Raw genomic sequence first — 6,848 nt, 5'->3', positions numbered from 1 at the left:
TCTTTTCAATTCACTATTTGCTTTTTATTTTATCTATGGTATTTACTGACCCTTTGTAAATATTACATTCTCATGTAGTAAATTCTATCAAACTCTTGTTTTCAGAAAGACTTTGCAAAAAAAAAACAAAAACAACAAAAAAAGAAAGACTTTGCTAAATAGTCATCTAAATTCTCATCTAATGTTTTCATGGCTTTATTTTAAAATTGAAATATCCATGAGATGATAGGCACTCAATAAATATTTAGTATTGAATGGTAATTGGGTAGAATTAAGTTTGATATGTTGTTAAGCATCTGTCTTCATTTTTTCTCAGCAAAGCAGTTAATTCAACACCAATCATTTTAAATAGCAACTTTTAAAATCACTAATTGTTCATATACACCCTTTCATATACAATCGGTTTCTGGGTCAGCCCTTCTGTTTCATTATTTGTCTTGTCATCATCTTGGTACCACACTTTTAATCATTGCAGCTTCATGGTTTATTTTAATACCTGGCTGAATAATTTCTCTCTCTTCCTCTTTCAATGGTTTTATTTATTTGTTTGCCTTTAGTCTTCTACTAATTTTTTTTTTGTCTTTTTGCCATTTCTTGGGCCACTTCCGTGGCACATGGAGGTTCCCAGGCTAGGGGTCTAATCAGAGCTGTAGCCGCCGGCCTACGCCAGAGCCACAGCAACGCGGGATCCGAGCCGCGTCTGCAACCTACACCACAGCTTACGGCAACGCCGGATCCTTAACCCACTGAGCAAGGGCAGGGATCGAACCCGAAACCTCATGGTTCCTAGTCGGATTCGTTAACCACTGCGCCACGACGGGAACTCCTTCTACTAAATTTTAAATCAGTATGTTAAATCTCCAGAAACATCCTGGCAGGATTTAAGTGGAATTGCATCTCATGTATTGATTAATTTGGGAAGTATCTTTGTCTGTACAACATGGTACCATCTCATCCAGGAATGTAGTATTGTTCTTTGTTTAGGCCTCCACTAAAGCTTGGCTGTTCTTTGTCAAAGAGATCCTGCACAAATGCATATTTATTCATATTTAATTATAACATATGAACTGTTTTTAATTATCTTTTCTAGATGAATATGGCTGAGTAAACTAAAGCTATACCTCATACTTGTTTTGTGATCAGATCCCTTACTGAACTTTCTATTAATTGAAATAGATTTTTCAAATTATGTTCTTAGGAGTTTCAGATTTATAATTGTACTATTTATAAATGAGGAAAATAGTGGAACCTCCTTTTTCTCTCTGTCTTCCTCTATATTTACATATATCATCTATCTATCCATCCTCATTTCTTTATTTTGTTTTATTACGTTGGCAAACACATCTGGTGGCTGTCTTTGTTTTCTCCCCTATTTCAACAGAAGTGCCTCCACTATAGCCCCATTAAGTATAATACTGGCTATTGTAGAAAAAGTTATTTAATAAAGTTATTGAAGTTTACCAAATACATTTCCTTGCATCTGTTGAGATGGCCATATGATTTAATCCTTGATCACTTGATGTTTTGTGGCATATTAATGTATTTGCCAATATTAAATCTATTTTGCATTCCTGGGATAAAGCCCCAGGACTTTATTTGATTTTTTTTTAATATATTGCTGAAATTTAAAGTTTAGATGTTTTGTATATCTCATGAGTTATTAATGCAGGACATTTTAATTCCAAGATTTAATAAGGAAATAAATACATTTAACAAGCAAACATATTTTAAATTATACATTTGCCATTAACTTTTTTATTGTGATAAAGTACATATAATATAAAATTAACCATCTTAATCACTTTAAGTTTACAGTTCAGAGGGGCTAAGTACATGTATCATGCTGTGGAGCCATCACCACCATCTATTGCGAAATTCTTTTCATCTTGTAAAGCTGAAAATCTGTATCCATTAAACAATAACTCCCTTGGAGTTCCCGTTGTGACTCAGCAGTAATGAACCCAAATGGTAACCATGAAGATGCAGATTCCATCCCTGGCCTCATTCAGTGAGTAAGGATCTGGTATTGTCATGAGCTCTGGTGTAGGTCACAGGCACAGTTTAGATTCCCTGTTGCTGTGTCTGTGCTGTAGGCTGGCAGCTGTAGCTCTGATTTGACCTCCAGCCTGGGAACTTCCATATGCTACAGGTTTGGCTCTAAAAAGCAACAAAAACCCACAAAAAACAATAACTCCCTCTCTCCCCCAGCTTCTGGCAGCCACCATTCTACTTTTGGTCTCTATGACTTCATTATTCTAAGTAGCTCATATAAGTGGAATCATATAGTATTTGTTTTTTATAACTTGCGTATTTCTCTAAGCATAATGCCCTCACGGTTCATCCATGTTGAACCATGTATCAGAATTTCCTTCCTTTTTAATGTGGACTGCTATTTCATTGTATATATACATATATGTATATACTATACGCACCATATTTTGTTTGCCATTCATTTATTGGTGGACATTTGAGTTGCTTCCACATTTTACTGTGTCACTGATAAATTGTTGACCCCACTCAGCATCCCCAAGAAAGAGATTTGATTTTATTTATATCTGGAACATTGAACTACCTGAAAAATGCAATCATGACCAAGTCAGAAGGCTGAATCCCAAATCTCATTCTGAAGTACCTAAGGATACACCTGCTCCATTCCCATATATCACAAGAACAGCTTGAGTGTGGAATGTTCACAGTCAGAATCCTGAGGTATGCATGGCCCCTTTTTTTTCAGAATAAACTTGAGATTAATTTCTATTAAAAGATTAACAACTCAAATTTAATTAAATTCTATATTTTAAGTCTGTGAATAATATACTTTAAGAAATACTTAATGATTTTATTTTGTTGTTTTGGATTAGCTATTTAAAGACAAAAGACTCGAGGCTCCAATTAGCTGCTGCCAAAAATTAATTTAAGTAAACGAATTGACTACTTGCTGTAAGCTACGTAGAGTCTTGGTGTTTAAATAATTCAATTCCTTGCAAAGGCGGGTGTGAGCTTTCTACCCTCTTACAAAACAATGCTAAATCAGTTCATTACCACATATTCATCGAGCATTTATCCAGTTAAGCTGTGCCCTGGCATATGCTGTGCCCACAGCCCACATGATCATCTCACACACCTAACAGGTGCTCCCGAAATATTTGTTTTTGACCTGTGGAGGATACAGACTGAACTGAGACTCAGCTTTACCATCGAGGAGTGATATTGGGAAGACAAAACTTATGGGCATTACAAAAGGCTACATATAATTAATACTCAAATGAATGACTCAGGCCATGAGTCTAGAAGGGAGAGAGGAAGAGTTCTATGGATGCAAAGTTCTGGCAGATTTTCCTGGAAAAGAAGCAAATCAATCCAGCTAAATGTCTTGGGCTTTGGAGGAAGGATAGGAGAAAAGAATGGGAAGAGAGAAAAATGAACATGTGGGGAGAGGAAATACATGGCATTTGATGCTTAGTACATACTTTCCTGTGCTGTTTACTTTTTTTTTTTTAATCTTTTTAGGGCTGCACCCACATCATGTGGAAGTTCCCTGGCTAGGGGGTGAAATCTCTGGCCTATGCCACAGCCAGAGCAACGCCGGATCCGGATCCAAGATGTGTCTGGGACCTGCACTGTAGCTCATGGCAACATTGGATCCTTAATCCACTGAGTGGGGTCAGGGATCAAACCTGTGTCCTCATGGATACTAGTCGGGTTCATTACTACTGACCCACAACAGGAACTCCCTGTTTGCTATTCTCTACATGCCTGACTTGAATCTCCAGCTGAGGGGAGGAATGCATGTAATGATGATGACGACCATGACAATTATGATGACAGTGATGGAGATAATGGTGATGATTGTGGGACAATGATGATGCTGATGCTGATGATGCTGATGCTGATGCTGATGATGCTGATGCTGATGCTGGTCATGATGAAGACAGTAGACCTACTGAGCTCTTACTGTGACATAGGACCCAACTGAGCACTTTGCATGCATTACCTCATCTAATGTTCACAACAGTTCTATGAGGAAACACATAAAAATAGGTTCAAACAGCTTAGGTAGATGGCTCTGATCATATGATTTGAAAAACACAAAGCAGGAGTCCGAAAGCAGACCATCAGTTTCTAGGCTCAGAGTCTCATTGTTGAGTGGTTCTTCTTTGCACTTCCTAAAGCTGTCGACATAGGAGCTTAAACGAAACAGGTACCTGGTGGATTTTCATCTGCCGATTTCTGAGTCACTGAAGCCAAGGGCCTTCGATGGAAAGCAATACAAAGGGAAAGAAAAGCCAGGGAAGACAAGGGGTCCCAGATTCTGGAGGATCCTGAGGGCAAAACTGAGGGATTCAGGAAACAAGGAACCTTCCAAGACTTTGAATGTAAACTTGGATGAAAGGCTGCTGTTTCAGCCTCAGCTTTGGCATTCAATTATTCACCCTAGAGTCTATGCCTCCAGAGAAAGGGAGGAGAATAAGAAATCTATTCTGCAAGAGTAATAATAAAAACAGCTCATCTTGTGGGTTGGGCCTTCTTTGTTTCCCAAACATTTCGTGGCAGTGCCCTGAGCAGTTACTTCTCCAACCTCTAACAGCCTGTTTGTTTTCCCAGAGCCAATTTCTTCAAAGAGGAAGAAACTCTCCTACTTTTTTGTTTCTCTTATGAAATCCTATCATCATCCTGGGGGAGGTTGTTTGTTTCCCCCCAATAATTCATAGGTTCATGTCAATAGTTTGAATCACTTATTTATTTAACAGATATTCCCTGAGGGCCCACAATATGTCAGATACCATTCTTGGTACCAGAGACACAAAACTAAACAAGAGTGGAGTCATCTCTGCTCTTACAGGGTTCCCAGTTTGGCTGGGAGGACAAGCATTAACCAAGGCATTAAAATAGAGTGAAGCGTGTTTGGAAGAGGACATGCAAGGTCATTTTGAGAGGGATGGAGTAGGCACAGGTAGTTGTAGAAGTCCCAGTAAGGGACCATAGATAAAGAGGGAAACTAAGGGGACCTTGGGAGATCATTGTAAATTAATAAACTGCTCAAAAAAAGCCAGCAGAACAAAGCAGGCTTGCTTGCCTTGTGGAAGTGCAAGAATTGCCTCAGGTCATTGGGTGGGGGATGAGATGAGGCCTGCATTCAGATTCAGTCCAAGGGCAGGAGTTTGGGGACAGCCCTTCTGCTGACTTGAATACACACCTTGCCAGATACCAAGGAGGAGCTACTACTCCCAGAAAGGAAGAGGTGGTCTTTTCCTACCTCTACTCCCCTTGGTTGATAAAACTGTAGCCCACCAGCTCCTCCTTGGGATGGAGCCTCCTTGCTTGCCTGCTTGCTTCTCTTACAAGCACTTGGGTTTTCACACTGCACACATCTCATTGTTTGTATGATTCCCCCACCTTCCTATTGCAGGTGCAAGAGCTCTCCCCAGAAGCAGGGAGCAGGAAGATGGACCATTTGCCCAAGAATTCATTCTTACTAAAGGATTAACTATCTTAACAGTCTCCTCTCACAATCCCTAAAATTCTTATTCAAGAATTTATTGTCCAAAAAATGAGACTATTCTGTGCTTTCCTTTCAAAGGGTCCTCCACCGGCCAGAGACTTAGTGAGAACAAACTTCATACATTCCTGGTGTCTTTCCACCCATTGAGATCAAAGTCCTCAAGAGTCATTAGCTTGGGTTATCATGACCATTCACAGTTTAGGTAAAAATTAATGAAGCATATATTTTGGTTCAAGGTAAGGAAGGGCTTTTCGAAGAGGAAATGAGCTGCCTCCAGGGCACCTGTTACTCACCTCTAAGCCTCAGCTCAAATGTCGCCTCCTAAGATGCCAGCCCCGAGTTCTCCTGGCAGACACCCTTATTCCAGCCCCACTGCCCAGCACTGTTCTCCTCCATGATAATGCTCACCTCCTCTTACTCTATCGTGTTACAAAAGACTGTCAACTCCTAGTTTTATCTATGCTTGCGGCCCATGTGTAGAAGGCACTCAAATATTGAATGGATGAGGGAATGAATGAATAATGCAAGAGGCTTTTAGAGGTTAGAAGATAACCTGGCTGTGACAAGAGGAGATTCAAGTTAAGTTAAGGGCTTGGATTTTAAGACTTTTCAGATCCCTTCTATAAAAGGCAGCACCCTCCTCAGCCTTGAACAACCTCCACTTTTTACCTGAAGCTCTCCATCCTCGTGATCATGGGCCAGTGCTTGGGGAAGCTCTTCTGACACTGCTGAGCTTGAGCCTGAATCTTCCCACCTTGTGGACGCTGCTTGCACAGCTTTCACTTCGTAATTAGTTTTCGTGTCCAACTTGGGTTTGGCCATCAAGATAAATCTTTTCCTTTCTCACAGGGGAAGCAGGGACACTGTTTTCACTCTTCTTCGCTCTGTTCCCTCCAGCCAAGTGTTCCTTTCCTCCAATACATACACCTAGTGTCAGCAGAGCCAACCCAGGTGAGGGTCCAGACCTCTTCCAAGAGTGGAGTTGGAGTACACGTCACATCCTAGAGCCTGACAGTGACATCGGGATGGATGTTTTGTTGAGAATATACTTGATTAGCCCTCAAGTCTTGTGCTTTTTCCTCTATGAATGTTTCCCTACAAGTATTATAGGAAAATCCAGCAGAAGTGCCTTGTGGCTTAATCAGGTATATTTGTTTCCTGTGGCTACTGGAACCAATTATTACAGACAGGGTGGTTTAAAATAAGGGAAATGTATCCTCTTACAGTTCAGGGGGCCAGAAGCCTGAAATTAAGGTGTTGGCTGGACCATGGTCCCTCTAGGCTCTAGGGGAAAGTCTGTTCCTGGGCTCTTCCAGCTTTCGGGGGCTCAGGCTTTCCTTGGCTT

Source organism: Phacochoerus africanus, chromosome 15 (assembly GCF_016906955.1).
Source record: "Phacochoerus africanus isolate WHEZ1 chromosome 15, ROS_Pafr_v1, whole genome shotgun sequence".
Lineage (NCBI taxonomy): Eukaryota > Metazoa > Chordata > Mammalia > Artiodactyla > Suidae > Phacochoerus > Phacochoerus africanus.
Note: the sequence above shows the minus strand (reverse complement) of the source record.